The sequence below is a fragment of the Saccopteryx leptura genome, chromosome X (genome assembly GCF_036850995.1).
Source record: "Saccopteryx leptura isolate mSacLep1 chromosome X, mSacLep1_pri_phased_curated, whole genome shotgun sequence".
Taxonomy (NCBI): domain Eukaryota; kingdom Metazoa; phylum Chordata; class Mammalia; order Chiroptera; family Emballonuridae; genus Saccopteryx; species Saccopteryx leptura.
In genome coordinates this window covers 132,172,437-132,196,202 of record NC_089516.1, presented here as the reverse complement: position 1 = coordinate 132,196,202, position 23,766 = coordinate 132,172,437, and the positions used below count along the sequence as shown (strand labels likewise).

Here is a 23,766-nt window from a genome sequence, read left to right as displayed (position 1 = left end):
ACACAAAGACCCCGATATTGTCTGGTGTAACACCACAGTAATGCTATAGTTTGTAATGTATAAAATGCCTTTCACTTCATTAATTGCATCTCTAGTAAATGCCTACTAAACCTCTGGCATTGAATAATGAATGATATGGAAGACACCAGAGAAAGCATCAGTATTCTTACTTCCAAGGAGCTTCCAGTTTCCTGTGGAAAGCAGAGTACAATTTAAGGCAGTAATCCCAACCAAATCCTGACTCCCTCTTAGATTGTCTTAGATTGCCCCTGCAATAAAAATGAAAAATACCTCGGAGAGGACCAAAGAGATCTGGTCAAGATCCTGTATAAAGTCTATGAGGACTGACAATACAGAGGACACAGCTGGAACATAAGGGATGGGCTAAAAATAATGAAACATATTGTATTCTTTTCAGATTCAAACGATCACATGAACCCAATACCAAGGGTGCAGCTCAATCTCTCCAGTTAGTCCGCACTTGAACCACTTTAGTGAGCAAAGGACACCACGGATTATGAATCCCCAAGAAGATGCTCCACTGGTTCTGGGAAGGAAACACTGGGTATATATATATTTTTAATTTAGTTATTTTTATTTAGAAAATTAAAATTAACAGGGTGACATTGATCAATAAGAATACATAGGTTTCAGGTAAACATTTCTATGGTATTTGAACTGTTGATTATGTTGTATACCCATCACCCAAAGTCAAATCATTTTCCTTCACTGTGTATGTGTCTCTCTTAACCCCCCTGCATCCTCCTCCCCCTGGTAACCACTTCACTTTTATCTATGTCCATGAGTCTCAGTATTTCACTATATCCCACATATGTGTGGAATCATAAGAACATTCTATTGAGTGGGAATATCTTAAATTATTAATTTGTAACCCTAAAGAATGCATAAAAATGGTCATATCACATGGTTTAAGAGCTATCTGCAGACTCGCAAAAACCACAAATTCTCATCAAACTACCTAAAACCACTGCTTTACTACTTAGGTAAAGAACTGTAAACTACCTGTTTATCCATTAAATGGCTATCCCTCATTGAGAGATGCTTTACAAAGGGTGAAGCTTATCTGGCTGACAGAACAAGAGAATGAGGCTACTAGTCTAAATACATTTTTATTTAAATTGATTTGATCCTTAGAGCCATTTAAACAAAACTGAAATATTTAAAATTAAAGAAATAGTAAATAAATTATAACAATTATTAGCATAGTTCTCCATACTGGGCTTTCAACACATAACGTTGATAAGAAAAGAATGATGACAATGGTAATGATAAAAGTGCAATTCTCAAGCATTAGGCTCTGGACCTTAACATTTTGATTTCTGTAAAAGTTCTGACTTCAGCTATGCTTATTGTACTGACCATAAAAAGATTTATACAATTGAGCTATTACCTTAACACATTTTCTAAAATCACAGTTATAAGACACATCTGCCACGGTTTCAACCCCAGAACTTAATGAGTATCTGTTGGCTTCTCAAGTGTTTGCCCTTATAAACAGAAGAGTTGGCGATGGAGAAAAATCTTAAAATAACTTCCATATCCGTTGAGTTTTATGTTAAGAAATCTTAGTAATGCCTGACCAGGCGGTGGCACAGTGGATAGAGTATTGGCTTGGAACACAGAGGACCCAGGTTTGAAACCCCAAGGTTGCCGGCTTGAGTGCAGGCTCACCAGCTTGAGTGTGGGGTCACTGGTTTGAGTGTGGGATCATAGACATGACCCCATGGTCACTGGCTTGAGCCCAAAGGTCGCTTGCTTGAAGCCCAAGGTCACTGGCATGAGCCCAAGGTTACTGGCTTAAGCAAGGGGTCACTGGCTCTGCTGTAGCTCTCCGGTTAAGGCACCTATGAGAAATCAATCAATGAACCACTAAAGTGTCACAATGAAGAATTGATGCTTCTCATCTCTCTCTGTTCCTGTCTGTCTGTCCCTATCTGTCCCTCTCTCTGACTCTCTCTCTGTTTCTGTCACACACACAAAAAATAAACTTTAGTAATATTCACAAGTTCCTATCAGCCTTGAACTGAACATGGTGACAGCTCTGAACTCTAATAGTGTCCTGGGGTATAAAGATGCAAGGGCACTTTTGCTGCTTTCCTTGTCTCAGTCTTCGTGCAATTCTTATCATTTACTGACTCTTTTGTTCTGATTTTAAAGAAAATTCACATATGTGAGTCTGTTCCTACAGAAGATGAAAGGACTTACAAGTAAATAAATTACCCATGAGTAAATTAGCACAAGATACACTAGCCTTAAATAAAGTAAAGCACACTGACTTGATTTTGGATAAATTATTAAATTTCTAAAACTGGAGTATCCTTGGAAATCTCAAAGGATCATATGGGAGAGGATAAAACGTTTTAAAGGGTCATTTGAACCAACTGAAGTCCAAAATGACTTTACTCCACCTACTTTAGAATTTCAGTGTCCAGATGTGGCTTTTTCCATGGGAATCCTAGTTAAACCCAACCTTTATTGTAGACTTCTATATCACAGTTTAATCCACTTGAACTCTGAAATATGGCTTGAACATATATATGCAAGCAAATTTATAATCCTGGAATCAATAAAGTAGATACTATATAAAAATATAATATCAATCAATGTTCCCATTGATTTAATATTCTTATAAAAGGTTGTCTTTTTAAAAAAAGTTCTTACATACACTTTATTCACATTAACTAAATATTTTATTTCATTGAAAAGAAAAAAACTTCCTAGGGCCATTAGCAATATTGTGTGCATGTGTGCACATGTATCTAAAAGAATTCTCGCCTAACCAGGTGGTGGCGCAGTAGAGTGTCAGACTGGGATGCAGAGGGCCCAGGTTCAAAACCCTGAGATCGCCAGCTTAAGCGTGGACTCATCCAGCTTGAGAATGGGGTCGTTGGCTTGAGTGTGAGATGATAGACATGATCCCATGGTCTCTGGCTTGAAGCCCAAGGTCACTAACTTGAGCAAGAGGTCACTTGCTCTGCTGTAGCCCCCTAGTCAAGGCACATATGAGAAAGCAATCAATGAACTAGGATGCCACAAGGAAGACTGGATGCTTCTCATCTCTCTCCCTTCCTGTCTGTCTGTACCATCTGTCCCTCTCTCTGTCCCCCACCAAAGAAAGAATTCTTAGCTGTGTTTCCAAGTGCTATAGGAACTCTGATCAAAGACAGGGTAAAAATTGAAGACTCTGGAGACCCCACTTTTCAAGAGTCCAGTTAGGACCCTTTCTCTAAATGGGGCAGTCTTTCTCCTACAGTGAAAATAAATTCCTTCTACTCAGAGGCTGGGAAAGTTAGGAGATGTACAAGAGGTCAAAATGAAGTCCATTAAATCCTAGCCCCAGATTTCATCACCATAGAGAGAGAGATAAATAAACCAGTAACCTTAACAAATGTGCTGCACCTTTGCCAGACATATCTTTGACTTACCATTATTTTTACTTAAGTATCTTTTAGTCCAAACATAACTGACGACGAAGACTACAAAGCCAAGCAGAACTGGGCCCAAAAGAAACAGAAACATTCAAGCAGGCAAAGGGCAGGCAAGGAGTCAAGAGCTACCCTCTTCGTAATGTGCTCTCTGTTCCCCTTGAAAAATGATTGCAACATGAAGCCCCAGCGGCAATGACATACGGGGAAAATATGTGGTGTGAAAGCCAGAGGAAACCATGTCAAAAAAGAAAAACAGACATGAAGTAACTGACCTAATTAAAGGGAAAAAGTATCCTTACAGCAGGGAAACAAGTATATCTGAAACAGGGACCATGACTGGAGGGAAGAGGGTGCTGAAAGAAGGCTCCTTGTACCAAAGTGCGTTTTCGTTACTTACTGAAATGAAACCAGAAGATGAAGCAGGCATTGCCCTTGAATCATGGCTTCATTAAGGTGCACTCAGGCTTTAGACATAAGATTCACTCTCTGGCACTTCAGAGCAAGATAAATGAAAAGTTCTGAGACAAGTATTTATACTCTGTCATGTGGGATGCCCAGATGCTTCTATACCAACCACAGGAAACAGAAGAAAGAAAAATGGGAGCTGAGGATGATGAAACAAAGTAGCAACTAGGAACTATACCATCGGAACTGCTGGTTTAGGCTTTGCACCTCAGTCGTCATTGTATTAATTTACTAAACACCCACTGAGTGACCAGTGGGAATATTGCTGTTTGTGATATGGAGTCGATTTAAGTAGGTAAAAACTGAAGATCCTAAACCTCTAAGCAGGCATATACTTATGGTAAAATGTGCAAACAATAGGACAATAATACAAATAAAACCTCAAATAAAGTATTACTTACATTTATTTGTCCGTGTGCCTTCTAGTTTTTGTCCATGGGTACACATCTCTTTACAAGGTTATAAATCACAGCAAATACACAATTTTGCATCCTGCATTTTTAAGTAAGGCTACATTATATGAATGCATATTGCTCTGCAAGCATCAGAATTATAATTTTGAACAGATTCATAGAATTTCACCGCAAAGAGTATCAAAATTGCTTAACCAGGCCCTGGCCGGTTGGCTCAGTGGTACAGCGTCGGCCTAGCGTGCGGAAGTCCCGGGTTCGATTCCTGGCCAGGGCACACAGGAGAAGCGCCCATCTGCTTCTCCATCCCTCCCCCTCTCCTTCCTCTCTGTCTCTCTCTTCCCCTCCCGCAGCCAAGGCTCCATTGGAGCAAAGATGGCCCAGGCACTGGGGATGGCTCCATGGCCTCTGCTTCAGGCGCTAGAATGGCTCTCGTGGCAACAGAGCGATGCCCCAGATGGGCAGAGCATTGCCCCCTGGTGGGCGTGCCGGGTGGATCCCGGTTGGGCGCATGCGGGAGTCTGTCTGACTGCCTCCCCATTTCCAGCTTCAGAAAAATACAAAAAAAAAAAATTGCTTAACCAAAAATATTTGAGGAACAAATGAACCATTACTCGAATGTTGAACATTTATATTCTTTCTAATTTTGTGTGCCTATAAATAACACTGTGCTGAATACCCACAACATACAACTTTTTTCTTCTTTTCTTAGAATGCATTTCCCACCTGACCTGGCAGTGGTGCAGTTGGTAAGAGTGTTGGCCTGGGATGCAGAGGACCCAGGTTCAAAAGCTGACATCACTGGCTTGAATGGAGGCTCACCAGCTTGATCACAGGGTCGCTGGCTTGAGTGTGGGATCATAGACATGACCCCATGGTCGCTGGCTTGAGCCCAAGATCACTGGCTTGAGCAAGGGGTCACTCACTCTGCTATAGCCCCCCCTCCCCCATCAAGGCACATATGAGAAAGCAATCAATGAACAACTAAGGTGCTGCAATGAAAAATTGATGCTTCTCATCTCTCTCCCTTCCTGTCTGTCTGTCCCTATCTGTCCCTCTCTGACTCTCTTTTCACACACAAAAAAAGAATGCGTTTCCCAAAACAGGATTACTGAACCAAGGGGTACCACTAATCTTTGTCACTTTTGCCACATATATTGCCAAATAACGTTCCAAATGTCTTTCAACCAACTCACAGTGTTACCAGCAATGAGTCAGTGTTTATCAGTTTCAAGGTAACCATATTAACACAGGGTTTTCTTTTTGGTTTTGTTGATTTATTAGATGAAAAATGTACTTTGTGGCCATTTGAATATGCTTGTTTTTACATACCAGGGAGGCTGAACAGTTCTCCCACGCAGTATTTACTTCGTTTTTTAACCTGAGTGTCTTTTACCTGACGACCTACTGCAGAGTTCATTCAACCAACAGTTACGGCACAGCTACCATAGATTAGGCCTGTGACAGGCTTTATTTATGATCTATACGAGTTCTGTGCAGAATATGGAAATTATCTTGTCAAAATCACCATAAACTTTTAGTAGTGGGTTTTCCATCTCATTAGTTATTTTTTCCTACCTTTACTGAAGTATAACTAACAAAATTGTACATATTTAAGATACAATATGGTTTGACATACATATACACTGTAAAATGATTCTCACAATTAAGTTAGCCAACCATCACCTGAGTTACCTGTGTGTGTGTGTGTATGTGTATGTGTGTGTGTGTGTGTGTGTGTTTGTGTGTGTGGTGAGAATACTTAAGATTTACTCTCTTAGCAAATTTTTACAGATCTGAATTTGTTGATCTCTTCCTTTCTGACTTCTTCTATCATTTTATAGCTTACAAGGTTATCATATATATCCAGGGCTTTGATAATTATCTACCTTCTATGGTCTTATTTATAAGTTTTCTATGAGTCTCATAAATATATTATTCTATAATTATAAAATTAAAGCTCTAATTCCTACTTCATGATTCTTGAGCTTTAACTTATGTAGCTTCTTTTTGTTTTACTAGAAGTACTTAATTTGAAATGTTTTAAAATAAAAGTTAGGTTAGGTTTGTTGTTTATATGTATATGGACTTTGTTGTATTAAAAATAATTTTTTTCAGCCTGAACAGGAGGTGGCACAGTGGTTAGAGCGTTGGACTGGGACGCAGAGGACCCAGGTTTGAGACCCCAAGGTCGCCAGCTTGAGCGTGGGCTCATCTGGCTTGAGCGCAGGGTCGCCGGCTTGAGCAAGAGGTCACTCGCTCTGCTGGAAGTCCCTGTCAAGGCACATGTGAGAAAGCAATCAATGAACAACTAAGGAACCACAATGAAGAACTGATGCTTCTCATTTCTCCCTTCCTGTCTGTCTGTCCCTCTCTGTCCTTCTCTCTGTCTCTGTCACAAAGAAAAAAATGTGTTTTCTTTTAACCACGATGCTGGAAATAAAAGTGAACACAGGTTTATCTATAAAGATTCAGTCCCAAATAGTCTGGATAAGATAGCCTCCTCTTTCTCAGGCCAAAGAAAAATATATTTAGAACTATCATTGCATGACTGCCTTTTTTTAGGATCACTTTAGGGTCGAGTCCCTCTGGTACTCAGAGAGACAGGTCCTCAGACTAGCAGTGCTGCAACCCACTGCTTGTTGGAACAGCAGCAGCTCACACAGTAGACCAGCCCTGCTGCATCCGAATCTACACATTCAAGTCAGAGAAGCACTGGGCTACACTACAACCTTAACCCTGACCCTGACCCTGACCCTACACAGGAGTCCTCCAAACTCTCTTGATGCTCCTTCTCTTAATCAGGCACCATCAGAAGGTATCCCACCCCTCAAATGTTTCCTCTCATCACATTTAATGCACCCTCTTAAAACGAACATTATCCAGCACTGCACACCTGAGAAGTAACAAGCTATACTTTGAGAGGACAGATCTAAGTTTGCAACCCCAATTTCATCTGCACCTGGGGTTGAGAAGATACATGGCTGGAAGAGCCGAGCAATTTTTTCCTATAAACGAGGAACACATTCAGATAATGGCCACCGCCCTTGTCCTCAGTGTCAAGGAGATGAGTGGTGAAGACCTGGGGCAAATTTCAGAGTTCATGTTCCATTTAAAGATACAGCAGCTACTTGGCTCCAGCCTAGTGTTACTAAATCGGAATGCAGGCTCAATGTTGCCAGATCTTCTGATATTTCAGGAGAAGCTGAAAATCTGAATTTTTGAAAATGTGAAATCTCTCAATTTTTAAAATGCTGGCAATTCACTTAAAAATTAAAAGAACATCTCTGTGTGCCAGATCCAGCCCACCAGTTTGAGACCTTGGCTCTAGACTAAGGATTTGCAACCTCTTTAAATTTGTGTAATCCATCTGTGCTCTGATTTTCTACTGCACCGAGAAGTCACATCAGATCATTATGACTACTGTATTTTGATATTTTGTGCTTTTTGATTATTAAAAACTGCCAAACCAGTAATGAAAGTGACAATATGCCAGTGATACAAATATTTCGTGAGTGTGAAGATGTGTTTAATTAACAATACTATTTCTGCCATAGACGCAAATACAGTACCCAGCTCATGTATGCGTTAAGAATTATGTGGTCAGAATATGGGCTATCTTGTGGCTCTCGAGTATTGAAATGAATGTATACTGTATTCTTGTTTGGTGGAGGGCTCCACAAATGTCAAGATAGTTGACACTGTTATCTAAGTTTTATATATATATTGGTTCTATCAATTATTTGAAGGATTGTTGATATCTCTGAATATAAAAGTGGATTTGCCTGTTAAAGAAAATTATGTTGTGTTTAAGATTGTTCCAAAAAATTCCACAACAAAAAGGCAGCTAAATGGAATAATTTCCAACTCTTGAATTATAAACTTTACCTGTGATAAATGCTGCGTTAAACATAAAATGGGCCATATCATTTTAAAAAGCCAAAATACCCTCCTGTGGAAACTGTAAAGTTCATTTTCTTCAATTGTTCAATTATTCTAAATAAAATTTTAAAAAGTCGAGTGTGAAATCCACTGTTCTATTTGGTTTCACTTGGGGGCACTTGGGTCTGACAGTCTCACTGCGCCTGCGCCCCTGGAGGCGGCATAAAGCAAGCACGGGCTCAGACAGCAGACTGGATGCAGGGATTGTGAATGGCGCCCCAGAACCCAGACTGGCCTACTCAATACTGGACAATTTTGTTTTGCTCTCTCCCATACTCCTGGCCTGGCACAAAGCAGGGCTGAATGAACGAATGAAAGAAAACAAGAAAGATCACAGGACACATGGAATCATAACTTTGAATTGTTTTACATCAATCATGTATATTTCTGTCATGATGGAACAGAATTCAACAGGTTAAATTCAGTAACTCAGTTGAGAAACTCACTGCACTAAAAGAAAACCCAAATTTTGGTCCAATTAAACATGGCATTGGGGTATTCTTAATATCACAAATACATGTTCAAAAAAGCTTCAATTAAAAGGTTCCATTTTAAGAGTACAGTCTTGAATTCATAGTTTCTATTGAAGTTTCTTTCCTTTTTCAAAAATAATTAAATTTATCTGGGTAACAATGGTTTATAAGATAACATGGGTTTTGAGTGTACAATTCTATGATACATGATCTGTATATTGAAGTTTTCTATTGATGAAGTTTGTCAAAGTGGCAGATCACTGGAGAATGACTAAAGGCAAACATTGCATGTGAATGGCCAAGTTTCACCTAGCAGCATTTCTAACTAAATTGATGGGAGGATGCTTTCCCCTTCTGCATATCTCTTGGAACACTCTAGTCTCTTGTTTCTGTGGGAAAAGAAAACTAGGAGCTGTGAAAGACCTCAGAGCTTGAGGCAGAGCAGCACCTTCCACTGGCCCTGGAACGGTTCCTCAGAGGAGGGGAGAGCCCCACGTCCTTCGTGAGCCAGAGCAGTTCTGCTTTGGTATTCCCTATTGGGGTCTCACCTAAGATTTGATCAGAAAACAGGCTTCTACCGTTAAAAAAAACTATGAAAACAACAGTTTTAGGTAAAGGGCAAGAATGATAGGGCTTCAACTTGAAGATGGAAGAGTCAACCTCTAGCAGCTGACAGAAACTCCTAAAGCTTCTGTCATGAGGCCAGTGGAAAGATCCAGGCCCTGGGGAGGACTTCTGACCTCGACCATCATTGGTAAAATTGAAAAGGATTCCGATTAAACACTTCCAAAAAGCTGTCCTACTTTTTCTTACTCTTTAAGGTTTAATATACTTAGGTATTTCAATATATATTCAATATATATTCAATAAATATATTCAAATATATATATATATCTACATTTAAATCTGTGAATTATTCTGCAGCAAGTAGATGTAAGAAGTACAACTCTTGCTACCTAGTGAGTGTCTGTCCAACATGAAATACAAGGGCCCACACTAAATGTGAGGCCATGTGTGGAGGCAGGGCCGGGTGGAGCGGTAGACAAACCCTGCCGACAGATGGAACTGGAAATCCTGGCTAGTCTGGCACTGGCAAGTACTACATCCTCTCTTTTTAAATGCGTGGAGGCTGGGGGTCCTTTTCATGTGAGATTCCCTCCTTTCATTATTTGCAAGGGTAAAGATCAGTCCCTCAAAGAGAGAAATGGGTAACCCTGGGTCATCACGGAGAAGACACAAACCACCGTGGCTAAACACAGAGGACAGAGGACACCTAGTCAATGTGTTCTATACAAAGACTGGTCAACCAGGCTGCTCCAACCAGTGCAGCAGTGCTCTGAACTTCAATACTAATTGGAAAAGTATATTCTGGCCCCTGTTAATGTAACCCAGTGGAAGCAATCTTTGGTGTTCCTACCAGCTGATTTTATAGAGGCATCCTGTACTTTGGCCACTTTCTCTGGCAGCTGACTGGGTCAGCCTGACCTCCTCACAGTGATAAGCAAAAGTCTTTCCCCTCCATCCTAATATTTGCTTCATGCAGCTTTCCTGCTCCCTACTGTTCATGCTGTGACATGAGCAGACCCTTCTTTTCAAGCAGACCCTAGAACAGTTCTGTCGCGCTTGGCACATTCACTTTTCATGCCCCCAAATTAAAAGCAAGTGAAATTTTTTTTCCCTATGAAAAGGCATTTCCCAGAGAGCTAATATTTAGGGTAAACAGTGAAAACGGTTGGGTCAATGGAAGTGAATCCTCTTGAATCTACTGTACTAATAAAGTTCTTCATACAATGTCGACCCTAACACCACAAATTGGAAGGATGGAGATCAGTGTAAGAATCTGGGACAATTAGTCATACTTACCTCACCCTGGATGTGTGAACAATGGGATATATTCAGCAAGGGGTGGATATAGGTTGTCAGCAACTTCCAATGTGCCTAAGTTAGGAAAAAATGAAAATCAAGAGGCAAAGTTACCTTTTCAGAAGAAAAGTCTTAAATTCTAAAAAATATATAAATAAATAAAAGGTCAACTTCCTTTGAAATGGTTCATGGTATCACACTCTTTGTATTTATGTTTAAAGTTAAAACTGCCAAAGTGTTCTGCATATTTTCCCAAAAGTCTCCTTATCATGTAACATTCACACCAGCAGTGGATCGGGCCACCTCATTATCAAACTATATTAGCACAAACACTCAGCATTGTTAGCCGAGTGAGCTCATGGCCTATTTCAGTTTTAAATTAACATTTGGCAATCACCCGGGTAATGAAAACAAATGACTCAGTCGTTTTGAATAGATGTATTAGTTGAGCCGTTTTCCCCTTTTAAACATCTTTAGAATATTCTACCACGGGAGGGCTCAGATCCACACAGAATGTAGAGCACAAGTCACAAGAGGAATAGTTAGAGGGGTTGCCATGGAGATAAGATGTCCTGTGACCGCTGAAGTTATCTCCAATCAACAACAGGATTAGGATGCAGGCTGGTGGACAGGCGCCCCCCCCCCCCATGTAGATGGCTCTGCATCACATCGCCAGGAAACAGGTGTGCCTTGTGCTCTTCCCAGCACGGCATAAGGACAGCACACCCAGACCTCCTGCCCTCCCACAGGCATGGTCATCCCCTTATTACCCGCCCCTCCTTATTCAGAAAGAACTGGTCAGGGCTAAGGACAGAGAAAGTGTGGTTACTGTATTATCCCCAATGTGTGGAACCCTCAGTGTACCCAAAGCACTTGTAGATCAACTGGAAAATGTGCACAGAACAACTGAAACCTGAGGAAAACACAGACTCTGGAGAGCAGGGCTCTGTCTGTCCTGTTCACTGTCCTAACCCCATGCCCACAACAGTGCCTGCCATATCGGAGGCTCTCAAGAAGTACCTACCAAATAAAACAGGGCCAACACAAAGCAACGATTCATTATAATGAGGCTAGTGACTGTCCCTTACCACCCCCAACTGTTTCCAGGATTACCTTCAAACAAGCAGTACTAGAAATTTTTTTAAATGTTAATATACTAGAAAATAGTTGATCCAGTTAGCTCAATGGGCTAATGGGTTCATCATTTCAGAGATCTTAATGGATAACTATCATTGTTGAAGAGAACCGTTCCAAAATCCAAATGGACAAGTCTGCTGACTAAGTCAGGGTTCTTGTCTACCAGCTCAAAAGCCCAGGGGAAGGCAAATTTGTGCCAGCAGTGAAGAGCTAACCTTCAACAGTAAATATTTGAAAGTGACTGACTTCAAAGGCACATCTAGTCCTCTTCCCACTATATGTAAGTAGGGAGAATATTTTCATATTCTATCATATGCACATGTACTATTGCTTTCATGTTATGTCTTATTTGTCCTACAGGACTTCATGTATTGTGGTGTCAGGGACAGAATCCCTTATTTCTTTTCTGTCTCGCAGTACCTAGCACGGTATGTATATATACAAAAGGCTCTGCTCAGTCTCATCTTCTAACATCCACGTCCCACTCATTAAAATCAAGGTGCCACACCCTTTTTGCAGCTGCAGTGAGAATGCATCATGGCACAGATGTTCACAGCAAGGATGCCAGAGGCAGAATGCCTAGGTTCAAATACTAGCCTCCACCCCAGACTAGCAGTGCAACCTCACTTGGCCGCACAGTGCAAACCGACCTCAGAGGAGCTGTTAGGCGGCAAGGCGGCACTGCATGGAAGCACTGAACAGTACCTCCCACAGAAAGGACACTCAGAATCAGATATATAATTATCGTAATAATTACAGCCGGCACAGAGTACAAATGTTATCAAATCTGGGTAATGATTTCATATGCTGCCACAAATGCTTACCAACAAATATACCCCTCTTTTGAATCAACCCAACTTCAAATTCAAACCTGAATCCATTACTCTAGGGTTAGTGCACTATTTTATTTCACTCACCCTTCTGGAACTAATTTTTCTGGAGATGGATTTGATACATACTGGGTTCTACTTGAAGGTATCCAGTTCTTTACTTACAGAACAAGAAGAGCTTCCCGCTGAAGACCCTAACCATGCCAGTACCTTCCCTGCCTTCTCTCTGTGTGCCCCACCTCTCCAAGTTCAGGCTCTGAGAGGCCACTTGAGGTAGGGTGGCGGAGAACCTTCCTAGTTGCCACAAGACTGGCTCTCCCTTCCAAAGGAGGTCCTTGCATGCCGAGCTCCCTGACAGCCTCCAGAGGGCAGAAGAGAGACAGGCCCAAAGGCTGAGCAGGGCAGTCTTCGGTGGTCCTAGAGTTCATAGTTTAATCGACTACAAAGAAGGATAAAAATGGACAGCAAGATTTTAACCTGTGTAGTTCTGTTTCACTTTTATTGTCTGTGCTAATGTGTCCCACTTAATATTTACCTGGGTTGGAAGGATGATAACACTCATGGCAGATAGAATTGTATATAGTTTTGAGTCTGCAGCATACCTCTGACCAGATGTAATACAAATAGTGCTGACAATATTGTGCAAGTCAAAGAATACAAACAGAACAGCAGGCAAACACACTGGATAAAATATGATGACAGCAAAGTAATCCAAAATAAAACCCAAACACTTTAGGGTCAGTCATGCCTTTAAATAAATCATGTTAATCTTATCATACCCTGACAGAGTAAGTGAAATTAGAGAAATCATTTATATTATTCCAGAAGAAGCCAGTAGCTATGTTCTTGTCACATTTAACATACACACTCATTCTCCGGGTTTAACAATAATAGTACTGTGGTCACAGACACTGGTGATCCTATCACTACTGTTAGCCAAGTTTAAATGGTCCCCAAATCACCAATCAGTGGGTGAATTATGTGGAAAAATAAAATCCAGAGACAACAGCTATTTGAATGAGCCTAAACAACCAGTTGAATCAATCAACGTGGATCAGCCCTACAGATGCTTTGTCTCCTTTATATTCTTCGAATGTGACTGCCATGGTAACCATTCTTTAATCTTGTCCTTCAGACTATTCTCCCCCACCTAAGAAACCAAAGAGCAGTAAACTCCAAATATCTTCTTAATTAGATACACTTGTGATGGTAACAGGCAGCTTAGATGTCTCATTTATCCTACTTTTATTCAAATACACTATGAGAGAAACTGGCATATGCACTTTTGAAAAGCACATTTTAAATGCTACCATAAAATGCAATAATAAATATAAATGAGATGGCCACTGGCTCATTTCTTTTAGCAGAAGAACTGATAAACTGTCATACAGCAAAATAATTTATTGGCATAAATAAATGATTCAGATGAATGACACCTCATTTTTAATAATTTAAACATAATCAAGATCTGCAAAATAATCAAATCTTTAACATTATGGTAATACATAAACAAAAATCAAAAGGATATTACACTATAGAAATATAATAAAATCTAATTCTGTGTCCTTATATCAAGATTTAGTATATGCACAAGTGGAACAACAAATGAATGCTTCCCTCTCTCTCTAAAATCAGTAACAAAAAAGAAATTAACATAGAGTGTATCTGGTGATGTATACCAGGTGATATACTCTGTACTATGTCTAGAAGATCATCTACTCCACACAAGTTTCTATAGTTATTTTATATGATGCAATCATTATATTCTTCACTATTGGAAAAGAAAGCTTTCTCCTTATTCATTTTGAGAAAAGATGTTATATTTTTAAGTTATATCTACTAGATATAACATATATTTGTGATTCATCTAGATTTTCCCCTAGATTTTTACAGTTTCTTTAGAAAACTTTTTAAAAAGTGCACAGATTTCCCAAAGCTAGCGTGGTGAACCATTTAAAAACATTGCATTGGAATATAGGCAACCCTTTAAAATGACTGATTTTGCTTTTATAAGCTTCCAAACTAAGTCAATAAAAGGTGTCTTTCCCGCAGATATGGCAAAATCTGTAACTCACTAAAGGTAAGGAGGTGAGCAGTGCCCCCACTATGCCCAAGTAAACACGAAAGGGCTGTTTTCAGGGCCATTTCTGGATGCAAATTTAAAGATATTTTTGGTCCAAAGGGGGAAATAAGCAATAAAATATATTTGTTTAGTTTTTAAATGGAGTATTAGAACACTGAGAATACTTTTGCAACAAAAGGACTACATCATACCAAAAGCTTCTTCTGAATGAGAGAAAATGTTTGCAAATCATATATCTGATAAAGTGGTAATATCCATGTAATGCTAGTGGCCGAGGCCAGGCAGGTTTACATTGGATTCGGGCAGACTGTAGAAAACTGTGGAGCTGGAAAGTGTCAGGCCATTCCGTTTAATAGACTCTCCCAAGGGCGGACAAGCACACAGGCAGGGGAAACCACCTCTCAGGCAAACAAACAGCAAAAACAGCCGCTCCCAGTGGTGGGCAGGCAATGCATGCACCTGCAATCCGCAATCTCTCTCGAGTAAAGCACACGTAGCCTTATATAGGCTATACACACGTGGCGCAGCAACGCACTCACCAATCAGGCAAAAAGCTTGCAGCCGGTAACCCCACCAGCAAGCCTAACACAGCTGCTCCACAGTCACTTTGTTATATACAATGCCATAGGAACTTAACTCTCGTTCATTTCAATTAGCCTATGGTACAATTGGTTTCCTTATATGTTGTTTCACTAAAAGTTACAGAACCTGTAAATGACATTAAGTGAGGACTTACTGCACATATAATAACTGTTATATACATACTTGATTTAGCAAAAGAGAATGTAGCATCTTCTGGAATCTCTTCATTATTGCCTTGTACTGCTACTTTAACCTTTTAACAAATTTGTTTATGAACCAATCCTCAGAATGTTTTAGACTGTCTACTCCAATTCCCTGTTTATGAACAAATCCTGAGAAATGAAGTGATTTTCCCAAAGGATCAGATGGTTATTGCCAGAACTTGGGCTAAGATTCAAAACTGCCGACTCTTCCTACCCCTCAGTTCAATACTTTTCACATCTGTGGGGCAGCTGTGTTAGGCTTGCTCACCGGTTTACCAGCTGCGAGCACTTTGCTTAATTAGTGCGTGAGCACGTGGCAGAGGCATGTGTGCGTGGCCTATATGAGCCTATGGGCACTTGTGCTCAGGGGGATCGTGGATGCACGAATTTCCTGCCCACCACTGTGAGGGGCCATTTTTTTTTTTTTTTTTTTTTTTTACAGAGGCAGAGATAGACAGGGACAGACAGACAGGAATGGAGAGAGATGAGAAGCATCAATCATCAGTTTCTCGTTGCGCGTTGCGACTTCTTAGTTGTTCATTGATTGCTTTCTCACATGTGCCTTGACCGTGGGCCTTCAGCAGACCAAGTAACCCCCTGCTGGAGCCAGCGACCTTGGGTCCAAGCTGGTGAGCTCTTTGCTCAAGCCAGATGAGCCCGCACTCAAGCTGGTGAGCTCGGGGTCTCGAACCTGGGTCCTTCCGCATCCCAGTCCGACGCTCTATCCACTGCGCCACCACCTGGTCAGGCGAGGGGCCATTTTTGCTGTGTGTTTGCCTGAGAGGCGGTTTCCCCCGCCTGCGTGCTTGTCCGCCCTTGGAAGACTCTATTAAACGGTATGGCCCAACACTTTCTGGCTCCGCAGTTTCTCTACCGTCTGCCCAAATCCAATGTGAACCTGCCTGGCCTTGGCCACCGGCATTACAACATCCTTAAAACATCTTAACAGTTTCTCCAATTAGAATGAACATTCCTTTCTTGAAGAGGTCACTTTTGCTTTTAATATTCCCCCCAGCATCCAGCAAGCCCAGCAAAGTGCCTAGCACATAGAGTGAGCATTCAATGAACATCTGCTGATTTCATTGTGTGAAGCACTCAGCCTCATAGTTCATAGGCTGGGGTTGGCACAGTGCCGGAAATTGGGCAGCTCTGCTCCAATCCATTAGCCAGAAGAGTAAAGCCTTCCCCACAGCACCCACATGGCTGATACCCGCTATAGGGACAGTAATAAGCACAGAAAGACAAATTATAGGGGTTTAAAAGTGGCAGGAATAATAAGTTTATAATGTCACACAATTCAATTCCCAAGTTGCGTGTCAAAAACTGTTTACAACATACCCTAAGTTCCATTTTATACCTAACAAAACAGCACAGCAGTAAAAATGCAGTAGTTAAGGAAGTCTAAAGGCCACTGCTTTGGTAGTTAGAATACTCAGGCCAACGGTCCCCCAGAACTCTTTAGTGGCGAGGCCCTCCTTGTTCCTAAACAGAAATGCACAAGTAACTGAATTAAGGGCAAAGAGAAGCCAGAGGGGCAGGGAGATAGAGAGTAGCCCAAGGTCTAAGAGAAGTGGTTAGGGGAGCACAAAGGCCAAGAGGGCATTGTCACACACCTGGTCTTGCAGATCTTTGCCATCGGAGCTCCCCAGCCCTTCCAGCTATTCCCAGCAGCTTCCCTGGGAGGAGCCTGATTATGATAGGCCTCACAACTGACGAAGCCTATCTTTACCTTGTGAATTTGGCCAGAGTGATAATTTGGCCATCACTACAATGGACAGGAATTGCTGTATAATCAAGTCAGCTGCAGAACTTGGTATTAATTGTGAAGGTGACCACAAGAATGCACTAGCTTTTCCACTATTTGGTTCACCACTGGCACAGAGTAACCTGTGATCTTGGGAACTGAAATGGAATCCCAGCCTCCATCATGGACTGAACCTCCAGGGAGAGGTTATTCCTGTTTCATCTCTTTCTCCCCCCCCCCCCCCGTTAAAATCTGCTGCTTCTAACAGACACAGGACCACATGCACAGTATAGTCAATCTGGCCAGCAGTGAAGTAAAGAAAAGATACATAATGGTTTGTGTGATAATAAGTATATAATGAATATACACAACAGAGCCATACCTAAAAAATTACTTCTGAGACTTGAATAGGGGTGGTCAACACGCAATGCAACATACAGATGATGTGTTGTAAAATTGTTAGAGAGGCTGTGGAGGAAAAGGAACCCTCTTTCACTGTTGGTGGGAATGCAAAATAGTACAACCATTATGGAAAAAGTATGGTGGTTCCTCAAAATATTAAGAATAGAACTACCATATGACCCAGAATTCCCTCTACTGGGGATCTACCCCAAATACTCAAAAAGACTGGTATGTGAAGACACATGCACCCCCATATTCATTGCAGTATTGTTCACAGTGGCCAAGACATGGACACAACCAAAGTGTCTCTCGATAGAGGACTGGATAAAGAAGTGGTACATGTATACAATGGAATACTACTCAGCCATAAGAATGATGACATACTGCCATTTACGACAACATGGATGGAGCTTGAGAACATTATACCAAGTGAAATAAGTAAATCAGAAAAAGCTAAGAACTGCTGATTTCACACATAGGTGGGACAGAAAACTGAGACTCATGGACATAGGTAAAAGTGAAGTGGTTACCTGGGGGAAGGGGGATGTCGGGGAGGGGTGGGAGGGAGTAGAGTAACAAATACCAGGTAACAGAAAATGACTTGACTTTGGGTGATAGGTATTAGAACATAATCAACAGTTCAAATGCTATAGAGATGTTGACCAGAAACCTATGTACTCTATTAGTCAATGTCACCCTGCTAAACTTAATTTCCTAAAGAAAATTTAAAAAAATAAAAAACTGTATTTTATTAATGTCATCTCAATAAATTCAATAAAATAATTTTAAAATTTTTATGTTAAATAGGTGAACTCAATAACCAAATCCCCTCTCATTAGTATTTTTTCAAGTAATTGTGTGATGTATTTCACCCTCATTTATGTTCTAATCCTTGATGCCCTTTCAGGTTTCCTTCCGATGACTTTAACATCACCATAATGTTTACTTACCTCCCTCAGTCTCAATGTCCCTCTCAGACCCAACCTCCCACCCCTTGCCCCACACTGACTACTGCCTACCATAGAAGTTCTGTTTCACAGACAACTTAAGAAAGCAGCAACTTGTGGTTGCTCATAATAATCACCCGGTTCCAGTATATGGAGACCATTTACAATAAGACCTTTAAAATTATAATCTTTTCCCACAAGTTTAGTGGAGAGCAGCCCACACTGAGTAACTGCATGGAGGTTCTGGTGTCAGAGGTCAATGCTTCTACAAGCCCTGCAATAGCCTTTGGTCCACAGCAATCAAACTCTGGCCTGGATATTAGCTCACAGAGTTGGCATAAACTCACTGTCACTGTTGCCAGTGGCAGCACAAATGCAAGGGTAAAAAGGGCTCACTAGGTTGTAGGGCAGGGAATTTGTCAACTTTGGAGACCCACTTCATTGAAAAGATGGCACAAAGGTGCCCAAGCCAAACCCAATACTCACAATAACCAACAGTGGTTAGCAGTACTGGGCCGCTCTTTCCGAAAAATCACTTTCACTTTTCAGAGGAACAAAGATACAAAGTTATGTTACTCAAGAAGCACTTCTCTTATTTTACTGGTACTTAAAAATAAACATTGCACTTTTGTCTACAAGTTAATAATAAAAATTACCTCATATATTCTTTGTATTTCTGAATCTGAAATGTACAAAGGTGTTTTTTTTTAATTAATAGATTTTTAGCAGTTTTAAGATTATAGAAAAATTGAGCAGGAAATACAATAGTTTCCATATACTCAACATGCTCTCTCAGTTTCCTGTTATTAATATCCTGCATTACTGTAGTATCTTTGTCACAACTGGTAAGTCGATACTGATAAATTAAGTATTAATTCAAGTCCACAGTTTGCATGAGGCTTCACTCTTTATGTTGTGCATTCCATAGATTTTGACAAATATTGTAGGTGTTTTAAAAATCCTTTACAGTACATTCTGAGGAAAAATAAGATAATTTTCATTACTTTAGCTTTATAAAAGAAAATTTCATTGCAATATTACAGTGTAAGTCACTCATTTCTTTTTAATAATTAGTGGTTTCAATAATTATTTCCAAATAATTTGTGGTGCCTATAACACAGCCCTGCAAACTTATTTAACTTTGATTATCTGATAACCAACCATTCACAACTCTCAACCCTCTATCTAGCCTGGCTCCAAACTTCAAAGGAGTCTGAAAAATGCAATGGCCCACAAAGCGAAAAGTAAGAAAAGTCTCCAAAATGGTATCTGCCGGAGGGAAATTAGTCAGTCTGTTGATGACTTAGTCTGGTGAAGTTTATAAAAACAGTGTCATTCCAAGGTTTGTTTGTTTTTTTAATTTAAATGAAGTAGAGGTAAAGTGAACATGATTTTTTTTTTTTTAGTGACAGAGACAGAGAGAGAGACAGACAGGAACAGACAGAAAGGGAGAGAGAGATGAGAAGCATCAATCATCAGTTTTTCATTGTGGCACCTTAGTTGTTCATTGATTGCTTTCTCATATGTGCCTTGACCCAGGGGCTACAGCAGAGCGAGTGACCGCTTGCACAAACCAGTGACCTTTGGGCTCAAGCCAGTGACCCTGCGCTCAAGTCAGCAACCTCGGGTTCTCGAACCTGGGTCCTCTGTGTCCCACTCCGACATTCTATCCACTGCACCACTGCCTGGTCAGGCATGAACATGATATTTTGACCATGTTCATGAAATGTAGATGCAAGATGTATTGGTTACGACACCTTAGTTGTTCATTAATTGCTTTCTCATCTGTGCCTTGACCGCGGGCCTTAGCAGACCGAGTAACCCCTTGCTCGATCCAGCGACCTCGGGGTCTCGAACCTGGGTCCTTCCACATCCCAGTCCGACACTCTATCCACTGTGCCACCGCCTGGTCAGGCTAGATGTACTGGTAAACTGAGGAAATTTCTGTGGGAATGATAATATTCTACGTTCTGATTGTAGCAGTGGTTTGGGCATGTACATCTGCTAAAATACAACACATTATATTCCTTAATAAATGCAATTTATGTATGTAAATAATACTTAATAAACTTGTACTAACCCTCGTGATAATCTTTTGTGATACTTAGTTTTATACCTATCCCAGTCTCTGTACGTACCTGCACAGGTAGGAAAAAACAAAGCCTTTTCTTTTCTTGAAGGATTTTCAGGACTGTGTCTCTGCTCCTGAGCTGTTTTAAGCATGTGTATCCTTTGCTTGTATTTTGTATTAAAACATAAGGAAGAAAACCCTTTATTGTTGAGCATGTTGGCACTGACCTCTTTGGGTTTTTTTTTCTTTTTGAGACATATGAAGCAAGTTATTATTTTTCTGTATATTTTCTGCTTTTGTAAACTTTTGTTTTGCTTTAAAATGGCTTTATAAAAGGGCTTTTACAACCACCCCCCTCAAAAAAGAACCCAGCTGTATCATAAGAAAGCAGAACACTGTAAGAAGTGGCATCAGGAGACAGACAAGATGAGGAAGAAAATCCAGAAAGAAAGATGGCAGAAGTCAGGATTGGCAGATGGAGCCTGGATACAGGACAGCAACAGCAAGGGGACAGAGCCAGATCGACATGACAGCACAGTGACATGAATTTTTTTGAGAGGCTGAGTGAGGAAGGGACAAATTGCATCTGAATAGTATGGTCCTGAAATTGCCTAATAATTATTTGTTCAACTGACTATGTCAACGGGAAAGTAATGCTGAGCCCAGTAAAAGCTCGCTTCCTGTGCCAGCAGGTACAGATGATGCACCACCGCACAGGAAACTCTGAATCCGTTTCAGGTCTTTCGGAAAGCTCTACAGATAGCATTATTTCTGAATGATAATATACACACATTAGCTGGAGGTACTGATCTATAAAATATTCTCATTTTTCATTTTTACTTTACAAATCAACACGAAGTAAAATTAAACTTATTTTATTTGTCCTGGTCTTGAAGAATTTGACATCTTGCTGTAACTACTGCAGAAGAACATACACTACTTTTCCATGTTATCACAATAATTTCTCTTTTGGTTGTCATTTCCTTTCCATCCCATGTAAAGAGACGATATAATAAGGACACTGGTAGTATACTTGCAGGCAATTTTCTTAAGTACTCATCTTTTGACAATCAGGATATTTTTTTTTATCTTAAACATAGAGAAGAAAATTGTGTTTTGGGTATAAACATGGTCTTTGGATAGAGAAGGATCCACACATTTTCAAATCTAAGTTTAGAAAGTGACTCTCAAAATAAAATTTTTAAAAAGTGGCCCTCACACAAAAGCAGCACACTGCTCACCTGGGGACATGTGCAGAGGGAGGAATGTTCTGTAAAAGGGGCCTGAGGAAACTTTTGCGGGAGTTATAAAAATATTCTATGTCCGGATTGTGGCAGTGGTTTCATGGGTACATACATTTGCCAAAACATGTCAAATTATGTCTTAAGTAAATAGTTTATTGTATGCAAATGATGCTCAATAAACTTGGTATTAACATTCCACAATGTACATCAAATCATCATGTTCTACCCTTTAAATATATACAATTATACTTGTTAATTATTCCTTAATAAAGTAGGAGGAAATATTTATAAGTGGCTCTAACAAAGACCAACTGCTTATCTATATAGATCAGCAATTTTCAACCAGTGTGCCAGAAGAATTTTTATTTATTTTTTAAAGATTATATTTATGCCTGACCTGTGGTGGCACAGCGGTTAAAGCATCAACCCAAAACGCTGAAGCCGCCGGTTCAAAACCCTGGGCTTGCCCGGTCAAGGCACATACAGGAGCTGATGCTTCCTTCTCCTTAGTGAAGAGAGAGAGAAGGGGGGGAGGAGCAGGAAGCATCAGCTCTTGTATGTGCCTTGACTGGGAGGGGGGGCTACAGCAGGTTGAGTGACCCCTTGCTCAAGCAAGTGACCTTGGGGCTGTGACCTTAGGATTTTGAACTCGGGTCCTCAGGGTCCCAGGCTGATGCTTTTGCAATTGTGCCACCACTGGTCAGGCAGGTTTATAAACATTTTGAAGAGAGAGAGAGAGAGAGAGAGAGAGAAAGCTGGTGGCCTAGAAGGGAATGGTCCTGGGATCTGAAAACTGAGATTGACTCTGACATCTGGATAGAATCTCTTTTTTTTTCTTTTTTTTTTTTTTTTGACAGAGAAGCAAGAGTAAGGAACATTGAGCTGGTCCTTTTTGTGTCCTGATCAGAGACTGAACCCACAAATCTTGCCTTTTTAGAACAACGCTCTTAACCCACTGAGCTAATCGGCCAGGGTGAGATGTAAATCTTTTTAATTTTTTTTTTATAGGGAGAGAGAGAGAGTCAGCGAGAGGGATAGATAGGGACAGACAGACAGGAACAGAGAGATGAGAAGCATCAATCATCAGTTCTTTGTTGTGGCACCTTAGTTGTTCATTGATTGCTTTCTCAATATGTGCCTTGACTGTGGGGCTACAGCAGACTGAGTAACCCCTTGCTAGAGCCAGCAACCTTGGGTCCAAGCTGGTGAACTTTGCTCAAACCAGATGAGCCTGGGCTCAAGCTGGCGACCTCGGGGTCTCGAACCTGGGACCTTCTGCATCCCAGTCCGATGCTCTATCCACTGTGCCACCGCCTGGTCAGGTGAGATGTAAATCTTTGATAAGGAACTTACACTGAAGCCTTAGCTTCAAGAAGTTATGTGGATGAGGACTTTATCGTTTCAAGTACAGGGCATCCCTGGGTTATGACACAGTTCTGTTCCTACGACAGTGATATACTCAAATTTTGGTGTAAGCTGAACACATCCTAGCCTAAGTCATTCACCTATCCTAAAACAATTGCAAAATCATAATCCAGAACATAAACACACAAACACACCATGTTTCTGTGTATTTGTCTGCCATGCATCCAGACTAGTTCACTCACAGTCTGTAAGTTTGACACTAACAAAGTATGCTAAAGCACTCACATCTCAAATGTCCTATGTTGAGACTGTTGTAACCCGAAGACACGCTGTATTTAAAACTAATATTTTTACCGGGCACTTCCTAGAAACTGTTTATTAAAAACAAAATTATGTTAATTCAGATGTCTAAATCCACTACTACGGCTTAGTGATATAAAATATTTGACACTTTAGAATTCATGTGTGTGCATCTGTGTGTGTCTATTTGTGTCTGTCTGTACTCTTTAGTTTCTTTTTTTTTTGTATTTTTCTGAAGCTGGAAACGGGGAGGCAG

At 40.6% G+C, this 23,766-nt stretch overlaps 1 protein-coding gene across 2 annotated transcripts in view; it reads right to left on the bottom strand.

Annotated features, from left to right (window-relative positions):
- Positions 1 to 23,766, bottom strand: part of FHL1 (four and a half LIM domains 1) — a 73,303-nt gene that overhangs the window by 31,576 nt on the left and 17,961 nt on the right. For both annotated transcript variants that reach the window (XM_066357399.1, XM_066357400.1), the window contains exon 2: positions 10,603 to 10,677. The gene's annotated coding sequence lies outside the window, so the exon portion shown is untranslated. The remainder of the gene's footprint in view (positions 1 to 10,602; positions 10,678 to 23,766) is intronic.